At 50.6% G+C, this 15,778-nt stretch overlaps 1 protein-coding gene across 6 annotated transcripts in view; it reads right to left on the minus strand.

Moving 5' to 3' along the window:
• CAMTA1 (calmodulin binding transcription activator 1) overlaps window positions 1-15,778 on the minus strand; it is a 293,026-nt gene that overhangs the window by 126,809 nt on the left and 150,439 nt on the right. The gene's annotated exons all lie outside the window — the stretch shown is intronic.

Raw genomic sequence — 15,778 nt, forward strand, 5'->3', positions numbered from 1 at the left:
GCAACTCCACCGATTACAATGACTCTCACGACTAACGCGCTCTTCGCTCGCTGCCATCACGGCCCCAGCCGTGCCCAACACGTGTTTCTGCAGATGCCTCGGCACCAGCGGCAATGCCGAGGTCGACGCGTGGCATCGGGGCTTTACCGGCGCTGGGGGTGCCCCGGTGACGCCGTTATCCTGCCCGCGCGGGCACCGGCCCCTCGGCGCCAACACGAAGGGGCCGGTAAATCTTCGTTTATAATCCTTCTGCCTGGGAGGCGCCTCACGAGCTCTGAGAACACGCGGCGAGCAGCCAGCTTGCCAGCCCCAGCAGCGTCAGCGTGGCCCGTGATGGAGCGAGCGTGCAGGTGTGTCGGATGCAGCGCGTATCGGCGAGCACGCGGGGCGGCTGGCGGCAGCGTCTCCTCCCCGAGATCACCACTCACAAGGTCGGCCTGAATTAAAATGGATTTAAGGCCTGCTGGCTGCTATCACTGAGTTATTTTTAAAATATGAATGGCAAAGATTAATAATATTTTTAAATGTGTCAAGGGTACATTCCACACGCGAATAAAGCAGGGAGAAAAAAATAGAGGGGGGGAAAAAACCTGCAGAAAATAATCCAAAGAAAAGCTTAACATTTAAATCCCACCATTCAGCCTGGGGAAAAGCAGACGCTGTTTGTTTCAGATAATCCCTGACAGCGACTCCCGGCTGCATGGCACCGGGGGCTGCATTAAACCGTCTTTAACGCGCGGCACCGCTCACCCAGAGCGGGTCCCCCCGCCTCGGAGAGCAGCGTGGGAGCTGCAGCATCTCCCAGTCCGACCAGCGCCCCAGCGAGGACGGGAAGGCTGGTCCGGAGCTCGCTGCTGGAGAAGCCTCTGCGGCGGCAGGGAACGGCCACGGCGCCTCACGCAACCTAAACAAGAGAGACCAGCACCCCCTGGGTGCTTCGCACCCCGCGGTGCTGCGAGGCCGATGGAAACTTCACCGTGGTTAAAACAAAAAATAGACAAGCGCTAATGGCGCGCTCCTCGTAGCTCGCTGCGCTGAGCAGGTAGGAAAACTGCTCTCTACCTCCAGCTCTGTCTCACACACAATTCTAGAGGTGCCAGCAACGAGTTACATAAGAGCACGCAGAGCAGGTTTTCAACGTTCCAGCAAACCACTAAGAAAATCCAACAATTCAAAGAATTTACAAAGCACCCAGAATACAGAAGTGATTTTTGAAATCTTCCTTTTCTTCCCCCCCTGCCACGTGGCACAACACAGGAATCTGGTGCTGGGTTGATGTTCTGGGGCTGGATGTTCTAACTTGGGCAGCTGGGGTGAGGGAGACCCACGCGTAAGCGACCCCCGGCCTCGGCGAGCCAGCGGACGGCTCTGGGGCACCGAGGTCCCGCGGCTGCGGTGGGAGAAACGCCCCGGGACCCAGTTCTGGAGTTAAGACAAAATGAGTGATGGCGGCAATAAAAACTACATTAACTTTTTGGATAAAAAAGGCAGGAAAAAAAATGTTTCAGATATAAATAGAAACCTCAGAAATCTGAGCTCCACTGTTTTGGAGGATGTTCAAGGTTAATGAGTTAAGCTCTGTTAGATGGCACAAAATCTCAGGTTTGATGGCGCGGTGCAGGCGGGTTTACAGGGACAGACGTGATCTTCCTGCGCTCGGCTCTGCTGACCCCCGTCCCCAACAGGGCAGCGACCGACCCCTCGGCGGGTCAGGGCCGAGCGCCCGGGCGGTGGCGGCTGCTCGATGCCCAACGCGGCAACTAATTACCTGAACGAATTACCCCCCTGGCTGGCCTTGGGAGACAGGTAACCAGGGCACGCCTGTTGCCTTTGGCTAGAGGAGTCTTTAAAATGAATTCTTGCTCAAACAGGCAAAAGGGGTTTCATTAGCTGGGTTTTCTTTTTTTTTTTTTTTTTTTTTTTATCAGGGAGGTAAAAAATGAGGAGGCCTGTGAGTCTGTGGCTATGTTAATGCCAGGCTGGGCGTGCAGCCAACGCATTAAGTGAAATCGAATTCCTGAAACCAGCTTTAATCAGCAGATTTTTAAGGTTAGAATGACTCTCTCCTCTGGAAGGCTTGCCAAGGTTAATTCTGTCCTGAGCAGGCTGAATTAATGGACTGGACAGGGGAGAACGTTTTTTTTCATGATTCTCTTTTAAGTTTACAAAATCTCCAGGAGAAAAGAAATGGCACTTCTGAACCGTCTGAGGAGAAACGCCACTTCAGCAGCTTATCGATTCCCGCTTTGAGAACCAAGGCCGAGAGGCGAGTGGCCATCGCCTCCCGCCAGCACCCGCCGGTCCCTGGAGCACCGGCCGGGGGACGCGGGCTCGCTGCCGTCGCCGTGGGATGGCTCCGGGGATGCCCACGGAGGGACAGGGATGCCCACGGTGGCAGCGCGGCCGCCCTTCGGGGAGGGACCTGCTCGTCCCTGCAGTCCTGCGGCGTGTCGAGCCGGAGCCCGTGTGGACGTCGTCCTTGGGTCCCGCGGCGGTGGGGGATCCCCCGTGCCGATAAACCAGCCGAGAGCAGCGACCCCGCAGCTCCCCCGAATGCAAAATCCATTCCTGCCTCCAGAACTCGCAGCTATAAGCCCCTTCTTTGCAGCCCCCGGAGAGCCGGGCCCTGCCAGCTCCACTTCATCTGGCACCTTTTTAAAATTGACGGATAATTAAAGAGAAAAGGGCCTTCTCTGGGCAGAGGGGGAGAGCTGCAATTACAGCTGCCTACCCTGCCATTTATATGCAGTCCACATCTTGCATTATCAAACTTCGGAAAACCGGAGGGGGAAAAAAAATCAAAGTATTAGTGGATTTTTTTTTTTACCCTGAGCTCCTTAAAGTGATTGTGGCTTATTTAAAAATAATACAGTAATGCTGAGGTGTTCTTCCTTAACAAGAACACCTTGGGAATGGAAATAGGAAAGCAAGAGAATCAAAAATTCAAGAGAGGGTTGGACAGGCTTTGAAATTCTTCTCCCCAGTGAGTTACACTAGTGGATACTTAAAAAAAAAATAAAAACCACCTAGATTTTGCTCAGATTTTCACACTGAATTCCCAATTCCCTTAATAAGAAGCTAAATCAATCTTTAGAGAACAAATCACGTAAGACCTGTGGCTCTAAATTATTAAAATATACTGGAGTAATTTTATGGTGTAAGGCTTCAACCTCCACCACCGGAGCCGCCTGCAGACCTCACGCCAGTTCTGGGGGAAGAGGGACCGTGCCCCGGGACCATGGGGCACCCTCCTGCCACGCTGCCTCTCCCGAGCAGCTGTGTCGGCGTCCCCCCCTCCCTGACAACTAGTTTTTCTGATCCAACTTGTTTCTTCTGGAGAGGGAGGAATGAACCTGCTGGGACAGGGCATGTGATCCCTGCACAAACCCTAACAGCTCGGGATTTGCACTGAAATCCCTGAACAGTCTTTTCAAACGAACGTGCTCATGGCAACAGCAGTAAAAAATACCCCAAATAATGGAAGCTGACTCCCAGACAAGTGAAACCAAAACATGGTTTAAAAAGGGAAAAAAAAAAGCAAAAAAAAAGCATGAAATCATCAAAACAGTGGATGTGCAATTTCTCATGAAAAGGCTCCTGAACCAGGCAAAGGCACCTGCTCACGGGCACTGCCCCCCCCGTTCACACAGACAGCACCGCCACCCCATTCCTCTCACCAGCCTTTCCATATCCCAGCACAGGCACTATCCAATCTTCTTGAAAGCAGTTTCTCTGGATTTCATACAAATCACGATCTGAGAAGTTTGTTAGCTGTTTGTAGTAACACATTTGTTTTACATGTAGGAGCCATTTTCCGCCTGTGTCTGTAACAAGTGCCCACAAAATTCTCTGTTGACCTTCTCCGACAGTTGGAACAGCAAGGCAACGGAAAGCCTCGAGTCTCTAATGTGAGCTGCCTCTTGGCCACCAAATTAGCAGCCGTTGGGGAAAACCCTCAAATTTTCTGTGTGTCACCTCTCTTTTCAAACAGACCTGAAGTAAGAGCCCTCTGAGATCGGGTTATCTTGTAGCAGATGGTCCTTCCTTCAGGACAGGGATGCTAAAGCCACGGACACGTTCCAGATCCATTTAAACATCAGATTAGGCTCGCCCCTGTCAGCTGCAGGAGCTGGGAGACAGCAGCAGCTCCCGCCTGCTCCATTAATCAAAATTCAGCGAGAAAAGCCAACGTGCTGCTATAAAACCCCCTGACTCGATGCCAAAACCACGCACGGGGAACCTAGTGCCATCAATCTTCCCTCTCCTCCCCCGGCAGTGAGATGCAGCTGGGGAGGAGGGAGCAACGACGGGGGCTTGGCCAACTGAGGGGAAAAGCAGGTTTTTGACAACTCTCGTAGGACAAAGTAATGCACAGTGACACCAAGTTCATGGAATCACAGAATCCCTGACTGGTTTGGGTTGGGAGGGACCTTACAGCCCATCCAGTGCCACCCCTGCCCCAGGCAGGGCCACCTTCCACCAGCCCAGGTTGCCCAAAGCCCCGTCCAACCCGGCCTTGAGCCCTTCCAGGGAGGGGGCAGCCACAGCTTCTCTGGGCAGCCTGTGCCAGGGCCTCACCCCCCTCACAGGGGAGAATTTCTGCCTTAAATCTAATCCAAATCTCCCCTCTGTCAGTTTAAACCCGTTACCCCTTGTCCTATCCCTCCCCCCTGACCAAGAGTCCCCCCCCTTCCCTGCAGCCCCTTTCAGCCCTGGAGGCCGCTCTAAGGTCTCCCCGGAGCCTTCTCTCCTCCAGCTGAACCCCCCAACTCCCCCAGCCTGTCCTCACAGGGGGGGCTCCAGCCCCCCGAGCATCTCCGTGGACTCCTCTGGCCCCGCTCAAGCAGGGTTCTTAATACATTTATTAATGTCAACAAAACTTAAGCACTTGCTTATTGCTTGCTGGTTTGGGCAAGGAGTCCCCATGTCCTGACAACAGATCTCAGAAACCTCCTTAAAATTTCTACCCGGTTGCAAAATCCCGGAGAACTTGACCCTTCATTTCTGGGCTGCAGCTGGCACGGCTGCAGCATCACCGTGTACCTCTGCAGCACTGGGGCACCGGCTGCTGCTCAAACATTCAGCCTGGTGCAAGAAAGTTGGTTTCAATCCCATTGGCTCTTTTTCTGATGTGTTTCAAACCCCCCTGGTGCCCTTGACGTTGGTAGCAGTTATACCTCGATAAGGGTTTCTGGACTGAGCCCGGGGATCTCGTTTGATGGCGAGTGAAGGGAGGAGAGGTTACCAGAGCCAGGCTCTATTCGATGCAGGACCCTGTCACTCCTGGTAGCTTTTGTTACCAAATATTGTTCTGTTTACCTCAGGACTTGTTAGAAAGCAATTTTTGAAGTGTTCAATATTTAATTAAATATTTAAATGTTTAATGGGTTCTTTTTCAAACGCTGTTTCCCTTTGTGGGGTTCTAAAGTCAGTGCAAGGATTGCAGGCTTTAACTTCCTTCCTGTCAGAAATGATTCTTTCAACGACATTGGCTAATTGGCAGAAACGTGCCTGTATGGGTACTGATCTGTGGCGCCCCAAATTCTCAAATTTAAATTTTATGCCTGCAATCCTACGCTGTATGCGTGACAGATGTCCCTGCACCCTCCCAATCTGATCCTCAGCCTTTCCTTTACCCTAGTCCCACCACACAGCCTATGGCACTTCTCGCTCAGACCCCTGCGAGCGCCTCCCGTCTCCGGCATGCTGCGCCGCGTCTTCCCTCCACGCAGGAAGGAGAGCAGGACCCAGAAAGTCACGTGTTTGAGCTTCTTCCCTTGATTTTTCCAGTGAGCACTATTTCCCTTAGTCTAGTCCTTAGACTCTCTAGGTATCACACTGATGCAGCAAAGAGACACGCTAGACTGGGTTACCTGTTTGAAGGACAGCGACATTTCCTCTTGTAACACTTGTGCTATTTCTCCCAAAAAACCCAGATCTGGGAATTTGTGGCGCTGCCATCGCTGAGGTTTGCCTTAGGGAGAGGTGCCACGTTGGAGAGGAAGAGGACGGGCACTTGGTGGCTCTGTCTCAGCCTTCTGCCCCGCTGGGTTTCCCACCCTCCCCGTTAACGGCGTGCGGCCGCTCTCCCGCAGGAGGGGGCTCAGAGCAGAGCCCCACGCACGGCCCCGCAGAGCTCAAAGCCCGTTGCACACCCAGGCACCACGGTATTCCTTGGTACTCCTGCCATCAGACTTGTCACAGAGGAAAAGTCAGGCAGAAATGTTGTTAGAAATCCCGTGGGGCTGCCACGCAGGGGGTTACATTACTGGGATAATAAGCTGTTTTCCAGCCTGCCCAAACCTCTTTTCTCCGTCCGGGTCTTCACGTGGGCAGGCTGTGCCGTCAGTGGGCGCTGACTGAACTGCCCGCTGGCTGTCGAACCCCCGGCACTGATCTGCTGCCCACAGCTCAACAGCTCGTTACAGCCCACGGTCCAGCCTTTCTGCGGGTCGTTTACGTCCCTCCAGCCCTGGACGTGGCTCCGGCCACCGACGCACTCGCCGCTCCTGGGGGGGCCGGGCGGGCGCAGGCAGCGTCCACGTGGAGAAACTCGCCTTCCCACGGCAGCAAGAAGCACGTTGGCTTCCCGACCTTCCACCAAGGCTAGAACAACGCCACAGCGGGCTGAACTCTTCACTTTTTATACTGGTAATTATTTTAATAAGCATTCTCGAAATATTTATGAAAAGCAATGCATGAGGCCAGTTCAACAAGAAGCGGCGGGTTTGATGTCAGCACGCTCTGCAGAACGCCGCCCGCGGCTCTGCAGCTGGAGGAACCACTTGCAGCCACCTCCTCACCCGGAGGTGAAGCTCCAGCCCTGCTGCGGTTGGTGGGAATTCTGCCATCGGCTGCAACGTGAAGAGCGTTTCAACACCTTTCCTAAGTCGCCTAAACCACATCCTGCACTAAGTCATGGCAAGAAAAGCACAATGTTTCTCCAAGAAGTGAATATTAGTCGGTGTCTCTACAAGCTCAAAACTTGATGGGAGTTTTCTGGTATTTGCAATGCTGTCAAGTGCAAGACAATTCAATAGGAAGTGCCCACACTAGTCTGCTACTTTATTGCTGAAATTGGTATTAGCCACACACTTACAATTGGGTTATCCTTGAGTTTTGACTACAACTAACCTCATAAAATCTTTCATGAATTCCACAGGAAGCGAAATCCACAGCCTGGTCCTGCTGTGGGATCATTGGTATGCAGCCCTGCACACCCACCTGCAGTAGCTGCCTGTTCATAAATGCATATTTCTTTATTAATATGGGGATACTTTAATCTCAGTCTAATTTTACCTTTAGGGAAGCTATATCCCGAGGCTGCCAGGAGCTAAAACCCTCCAGATGCAGCGGTGTAATTTGTATTCAAAGCAGCGGGTCTATCTGTCAACATGTTTGTCTCCCCTATCTGCCAACTCTTATTTATAATCCCATTCAGATTAATGAATGACAGTAGTTCTCATCACAAGAAATTTGATTAATCAATTTAAGTGCTTAATCACCCTGGCCTGGGTGAGAACTGTACAGGAGGGATGCTGCCTGGAGAGGGACAAAGTTGTGAGACGCAGGAGGAAAACGTCGCGGCTTTCCCTCGGGAACGATTGAGGCGGTGAGCGCGCACGGGATCCTCGGCGGGATTACGGCTCTCCGGGAGCTGGCAGCTTCCTTAGGGCCAGCAGCCACAGCCAATTAGTCACAAAACATCCTTCTCAAACCACCTCCTGAATGGACACAAAAGGCTTCACACCACTCACCTCATTCCCCGCTACCCGTGTTCCTCGCCACCAAACCCCAAAACCCTGAATCGTCAGAAAACCCCAGAGGGGCTGCCGGATGACCCTGCAGCGTCCTGCTCTGAACCACGCCTGCCCAGCGCCTTCCTGTGCCACAAAGACCCCCGGTGACCGCCAGCTTGAGTATTCTAGAATCATCTCCAGGGTTTTCTGGAGACCCGAGAGATGTTTCAGGTGGGGGGTAAGAGCAAGGCTGAGTCCAAATCACTGATCTCCAGGAGGATTATCTAGGAGAGAGGCCAGGCAGTGTGAGCACTGCTCTGACGCCACTCTTGTGGATGCTGAACGGCATCATAAACCCCCCACAATGTATAAACCAGCTGCATCTCAGGAATAACATCCTCTCTCCCATGGAAGAGAAGCTTAGGTAGAAGCACCACTCTCTGTGGCAGACATGACAGATCTCAGCTCCGTGACAAAGCGGCAGGTGTTTATGTCGCGATACCAGGCGTCTCGCGAACGCACCAGTCAATATTGCTGCAAAATAAGCAACAGCTGTCCTGCTGCCAAGCCTCCTCCCGTGACCACTCACTGGAAATTAAGATCAGAGTCTCCCAGTCATACTCTTGAGGAATCGAAGCCCAGCTCTATTAAATCTTTGCATCAGTGACCTGCCGACAAAGAGGGAATTGCTGCAAACAACAGCTACAGGTGCCCAAAGGAGCGTGGAGGAGCGGGCAGGGTCCGCACGCGGAGGGAACAGGATATTTTGGGAAGATTAAATCCCTTCAAGGAAAACAAGCCTCTGGGTGACCATTTCTTCAAGACGGGGGAATGTTCCTGGGAGGGCAAGGAGGGCTCTGGAAAGGATCAGGCAGGCACAGCTCACACTCCGCATCCTCCCGACTCCGGCAGCTCGTGCGGTCGCACGTTTCCCCAGGTATGAGATTTCCTGACTGTCAGCACCGGGTTAGAAGAATTGTGAGATGGCAAATCAAGGAGCATATTAACGTCAGACTGAAATATGACCACAATACACAGAAGTATTTTGTATCTATTCTCTTTCAGAAATGTTACAAAGACAATATAATGAGAACATTGCAAACAAGTCCAGTATTTCCCTCCTAATCAGGCACTAAAAATATGTCAAAGAAATGCCTAAAATCCTAATAGGTGAAAAAAAAAATAATAGGCCAGGCTACAACAGGATTTATCTGCAATTTTATTGAAAGGCTTTAATCATGTCTACTACAGCATAAACGGAAAATCAGATACAAACCTGTAGGAACCACTCATGTCTGTGCCGGTCATCTCAGCTGTTGGGGGGCTGAGACTGAAGAGATTAGGTGGAGGTTAATGAAGGCAGGCAGAGGTCTGTGTCTGAGGAAACACTGCCCCAAAAAAGGGATTACTGAGCTGGTCTTAGTGGAGACTCAACTGAGGTAGCAAATTTATAAAAAGATTCAGAAACTGATTATAGTCATTCCATTTTAACATCTGCTGTAAGACAAGAACAAAGGGCTTCTTGATTAAATTAACGTCTGATAAACGTGGAATGAACAAAGAGGAAATGCTCTTTTTTCAGGGGACAGCCAAGCTTTGGAAGTCAGCACCATGGAAAAAGGGGAGTCTGACGTTAGAGCCGGATTGCAAAGGGCAGAGCTACGAGAGCCGGGGCGCGAGGCCTGGCGGGGAGAGCACCAGCACCTCTGCGGAGCCGGGACCTGGACGGAAACCCCGGCTCCCGTTGGGATGCTCCTGGCTGTGCCCTTCCACAGGGACACCCCGAGAGCGCGGGGGAAGCCCCCCAGGGGTCACCCAACACGGGGCCAGGAGGCTGAAACGCCAACTCCAGGAAAGGCACCAGGATGGGCTCGGAATGTGAGTGTCAAATACTGGCTAACTGCCCTAAAAACACCACCAGCTCCTGGAGCCCAGAGCCTTTGCTGCTGCTGCGATACGGGCAGGTTGTGCAGAAGTTAGAAAAGTTTTTATTATCCAGTTGAATCTCTTTTTCAGGGAAAAAAAAGATCATTACAGCATGAGGAAACAGACAAAATCTGATAGCACCTGGGGAATTTTTTTGCACACACATGACAGAAAAAAGCCACAATCTGCTAACGGTCAGGTGGGGTGCGGGGCACAGGCTGCGATGGCGTGAGGCGCACAGGGCTGATGCGTCCGCCCTCTTTCAGATTCGGGTAAATAAAGGCAAGTCTAACGAATGGAACTTACTGCAAATGTATAAATAGCTGAAAGAACTTTGGGGAGCTATTAATTATACACGCAGTTATATCTTGGATTAATTTCGTGCTGGAATGGACCAGAAGCCTTAGCCGAAATCTTTTTTTGGCAGCCTCCCCTGTGCAAAATTAGCCCTGGAGTCATCTGCAGACGTACCAGACTGTGCCTACAAAGTGACGCATTCAGCGGGTTTGTGAGACACCCGGTTTCTTGGTCCTGGTCTCGTTACACCGCTCACTTGCTTTTAAGACCAGAAGCCCCTGAAGTCAGCGACAAAACGATCAACAATGAACTCTGGGATCCACACGCAGCATTCCCAGTCTGGTCACTTCAAGTTCTTTGCAGAAGTGGCATAATCCACATTACAGCCTCAAAAACACTGAGTGGAAAAGGCATGGTAGGGGCACGTCTATCTGTATTCCATCAAGGGAACTTCAGAAGTTGATACTCCCTTCCCCATTTCAGGAATCCATTTAAGGCGTCCAGCAGCTCCTGAATTCTGAAAAGTGAACCTAAGTGCATGGAAAACTTGGAAGGGCCTGACCTTCAAACCTCCTTCCACTGAATCCCTTAATTAAAAAGCATTTACACAACCTAAAGCAAATTATTGTCTATGCCAATATTAAATCTTCCCATTCCAATTTAAAATCCTCAGAGCTTCACTATCGCTCACAAGCAATGGCAGGAGCTACAGTAAGCAAGCATTTAAGAATGTCTTTCTGGACAAGCTGTTGTAGAAATACTAAGTTTATATTGCTCGCAACCAACGTATAAATATTTCATTCCTGTCCCAAAAACCCAAACAGCAAAGCATTAATTTCTCAAGGTTAGCGTGCCTAAATTTACTGAAGTTCACCACCAGCAAACAGCTGAGCGTTTCTGACATTCAATAAGCAGCAAAAAGGTCGACATTTTACTCGTATTAATTTTTTATCAGAGAATAGAAAGCTCATTTTCGTGACAGATAATGAATGTTGGAAGGAGTCTGCTACAGCAAGATACACAAGGCCGGTGTATCCTCTGTATGAACGGCAGCAGAATTTCAGAGACCCTCCTCGTGTCTTCCTGAGGTGACATTATCTCTTCATATTTTGCAAGTTATTGCTCTGCCTTCTGAAGAGTTCTTCAGGACTATCCAACATGGACATGTTGGATATTCCATTATCCACATTACGACACGGACTGTTGAGGAAGGACAACACAGCTCTCAACACAAGAGCATCTCCCATATGCTCTGAGACGTTATGGACAACGCAAGCAGAAATTGCAAACTAAGAGCAAATTTTCTTCTCTTTTGTAAAACAATAGTAATTTCTACCACTGACATTCAAAGTACAGATGTCTGAAGAGGATTTGTCTGTATGTTGCCAACAAAAAGTTGATTTGCATTCCTTCAGGTGGAAGAGGACGTTGAGGGGTCCTGGACCTCGGGTCCGGACTGTCCCTTCCTTCTGCCCTCGGGGCCACTCAGCCGGGCGGCAGGAAAGGTGCGGAGCTGCCCCGCCAGGCGCCGTCCCTGCGCCTCCTGCACGGACCCTTCTCCTCGAAGAGACTCCGGGGAGCCCGTCACACCGTGTGCGGCCCCCGGGACCGCTGCTCCGCGCCCCCCAGCCAGACACCCACGGCCGCGCCGCAGTGACCGCGCGTCATCGCAGCGTCTCCCACACACAGACGCGACACGAAGGGACTTAATTTTGCTTCAGCCAACTTGTCACTAGCACACAGAACTGGTGGGCTTTGCTGATTAATTATGGATTAAGTAGCAGCAAGACTTCACACAAATTAATCTTCTAAACTCTGCTCACACAGATGGGATCTTACACATCCCTCTTCAACCTTTTGCACGTTTTAACTATGGAGCTGAAAATGCTGACGACCAGCACTGCCCCAAGTTACCCAGCAGGTAACGAGGGTTGCCGAGTCCCCCATGCCCACACGTCCCGCATCGCTGGGGGTCACCCAGAGCTCTCTGCTGGGAGGCGACCGCCCCAGCTCCGGGTGCCGCGCACCCCCCGGCCCCTCCCTGGGCTGCAGCCCTCCCCGAGCCGCCGGCACTGGCGACAGCGCCCCGGGAAGGGACCCAGGCAACCCCAGGGCGCTGACCAATGAAAGTCAAGTGATTGGCTTGGCAGTTTCCACAGTTTTGCTTCTAAAGTGCTTTCTGCGTATTTTCTCAATAAAAGCAGGACAGCGCTGATGAGATATCTGGACACCGAATCATCTTTAGTACATCACCTCTTCTCACGCAGAAAGACTCTTCCGTCTTCCCCATCACAACCAATTACAACTTTCAAAACATCTCTTCCAGGCTGACAGTGATTGGAAAAGACCATGAGACTTCATATAAACACCTTCTAAGCTTTATGCCACTAGGTCTGTTCTTTTCAGCTCCCTGGTTCTCAGACTGTTATACCGGATATGGCAGATCAGCATTTTTTTCAGCCCCCCAAATTTCTTCCTCGTTGAATGCAAGTGCAAAGTACAGCTTCACTAATGCAAACAGCAAAGGCGCTTTCCTTCAGGCAGCAGCAGCACGGCGGGCATGCTGCCCTGCTGCCCTCTCCCCTGCCCCTGCAGACAAGGTGCTCGGGAAAACCTCCGTCCTTCTGCGGGGCCGGCAGCTGGCCAGGAAACCCAACCGCTGCAGAGCACCTCTCCACGTTACTGCTGTTCTTTCCGCTTCCAGCACGACCAATACTTCAGTTCTTACCCAAGTAGCTCCGAGGCCCTCACCTCCCCCTCTGCAAGGACTGACACTTCTGTTTCAGGGGGCTGCTCCTCGCTCCCAGCTCCCCGAAGGCGAGAGGCACCGATCTAATTAAGGATATCATCTGAGCAAGAACTGAAATGTTACTTGAACATGAAATTACTTACTATTTCAGCTTTCTTCAAGACTGAAATGGTGAAATGCCATCCCTTGAGAGCAGTCTCCTCTTACAAAACCGGTATTCATACAGAGAAACTTCAAACACTTTCTAAAATTTTCCCTGGCTAAATATAGCTCAAAAGAAGATCAATACTTTCATGTGTAACTCACAGCGTCCAGACATTCACGGTGTCGAACAGATCACAGGGAGAGTCACAGCGACATGCGTAAATTCAAACGTTGTTTGTTTCATTTTTGTAAACAGGAATTTTCAGCATTTGGGAGAAAAGGCACGAATATGTGCTCATACACTGGTTTACTGCCAAGATAAAATGCTTCATTGAGACTGACCATGCACTGAGTCTTACTTAAGCCGGCTACAGCACAAAATCGAAAAGCAATATTTTCTCAGTCACCGAATCCAACTCACGTTCAAGGTTCAAGGAAAAGCAAAAGAAAACACAGAAAATTCTGGGTTGCTCACTTCCCCAAACCTCATGTTAACATTGCAAAAAGGGTCATTAAAAACGAGTCCCACGAGCGGACAGAAATCTGTTCCCTCAACCGTCCAATTCATCATTTGTACCTAATATGCTGCCTGTAGGTTTACAAATCACAAGGAATTTACTGAGTGTGTTTTCATAAGTAAAAGTGGACGATAAATCATCATCATACCAAAGCCACTCACGTAACACACAGTTTCATTTTCATGCCAAATTTCCTTATTGGTAACTGCGGAAAAAAACCTCAAGCAAACCCCCCTGTTTGAGTGGTTTTCAAAAATAACAATACAGTATTAAGGAAGGATATTAATTCACTTATCCACCTCTTCTCTAATCCCACGCTGAACCCAAAGGGGCAAGGACGCAGCCCCACAGAGCCCAGACTGCACTTTGCTTCAGAGAACTTTGAAAAAGGAATGGGCTTATTTGCATCATGCATGAGGGTCTGAGGGACGGGGCTGATCCCTCTGAAACTCCTGCCACTGCCGCGCAGTTGCTGCTGCACCTCCTCTAACTTTTGATAAATCCTCCTCTGAAACTGCAATTAACACCTTTTGCAGGTCGCCCCACAAGATTAATTTTCTGAGCATAGATTAATGAAAACGCATACAGAAGTGTTTAGAAAATATTTTCTCTATTAATCTCCATCAGCAGCAGATCACCAGCAGGGCGGCTAATGAAGACGTCACATTGTTAAGGTGAGTGCGGACGGGGAGAAGGACGGGGACGCTCTCCCGGGCGCGGCGCCTCTGAGCTCCGTCAGGTCGTGTCCCAGGACACCGCCCTGCCCGGGACCGGTTTGGGTTTAGGGCCACGCACGAGAAGAGGGGAACTGTGAGACTGGAGAATCACAGTGTGAAAGCACAGCCCCTGTGGCCCCGCTGCAAATATAATGTTAATTTAGGGGACATCGTGCGGTAAAACATCACTTTATTGGGAAACAAGCGGCAGCATTCCTTAAAAACTCTCCCTTTGCTGCTTTAGGTTGTGGGGTTCTTTGTGTTTTGTTTCGAGCAAATCCCAAAGACAAATGAATCGGAGCCTGAGCAGTTGCCCAAAATGCTGCAGGGGTCCTCCCTGTGCACCGATTCGCAGCGCAAAGGAGGGAGCTGCCCGTGGAAACTGCAGACAGGTTCCAAGTTCTCCAACAGGAGCTCAAACAAATATGCTTAAAAATCTCAAGGACCACCCAAAATCCATCAACAGCAGATGCTATTCTACTTTTGTTTTAGTTTGCCCTTAGGACTTAGAGGTTCCCTTGCAGAGAACTTTTCTTTTCCATACACAACTTCCAAATAACAGAATGAGACAAAGAATTTGAAACAAACACCAAGATCCTGCAGAGCAAATCTGACCCCCGAGAGGACCCACGGTCACTGCAGGGCTCATGGCAGAGGGCCCTGGAGAGCAGATTGAGTGCGCTCACCTTCATGAAGCAGGAGCTTCTGACTCCCCAAACTCCTTTTTATCCCTGAATTAACAGAGCATGTTTCATGTCTTTCTCTAACAACAGAGTCCAAGCAAGTAACAGTTCATTTGCTCAGTATCTTTTACTTTACAGCATTAAACTCTCTTTTAATTGAAAACTTATTTTACCTTCATTTTTCCAAGCTCATGGGTGGCAATTCTGCATTTTGATATTGTCTAGCTTACAGCCCAGTTTGCTTTTAAAAACAGCAACGTGGCTCTTATGTATCCCGCCTCAAGGAAGGAAGCTTCATCTCACGTGCCTCGCTACAATATCAATCACAATGTGTACTTAATGCTCTCCTTGAAGGAAGGGGAAGCAGCGGGATGAAAAGCCGACACCACATCCTCTGTCCTTTGTCAGCAGCACAGAGCTCCGCAGCTCCCGTACCCTTCAAAGCTCCTTGTTCCTCGCGGGCGGGCGACAAACGGTGACGGAGGAGCCGCGTGTGCGCCCGCCTCGGCGACCCGCCCCGAACCTGCACGAGGGCTCCCTCCGGCTCAGCGCTGAGCTCAACAGCACTACAGCTCAAAGTAGGATCAATAAAGGCAACCATCAAGCCTTTTTTTTTTTTTTTTTAATTCAGTATGCGCTCCTAGTAAATTAGGGATGACATTTTTAACGTGAAGGAGGCCGCCTCACAACGCCAGCGCTTGCTTTATAACACGCCAGTATCATCGCTTTATTTCAGGGTTCACTTGCAAATTTGATTTGGAATAAAAAGGTGCTTCTCCAATGACGTCAAGGCAAAGAGAGGGACCGACTTGTGCCAAAGCTGGGTTTGACCGTGCCTGTCAGCTGAGCACCCCTGCGGGGTTGGGGAGGACAGTCTACCCTTGGAGACTCCTCTGAACCGCACCAGCTGCCCACTGCTCGTTCGGAGCCAGTTTTGGGCACCCTACCAAAACCCAGGCTCGAGCAGCAGTCTCCTCATTTTAGTACCATTTCTGGTCCCTCTCAG

This window comes from Athene noctua, chromosome 22, assembly GCF_965140245.1.
Source record: "Athene noctua chromosome 22, bAthNoc1.hap1.1, whole genome shotgun sequence".
Classification (NCBI taxonomy): domain Eukaryota; kingdom Metazoa; phylum Chordata; class Aves; order Strigiformes; family Strigidae; genus Athene; species Athene noctua.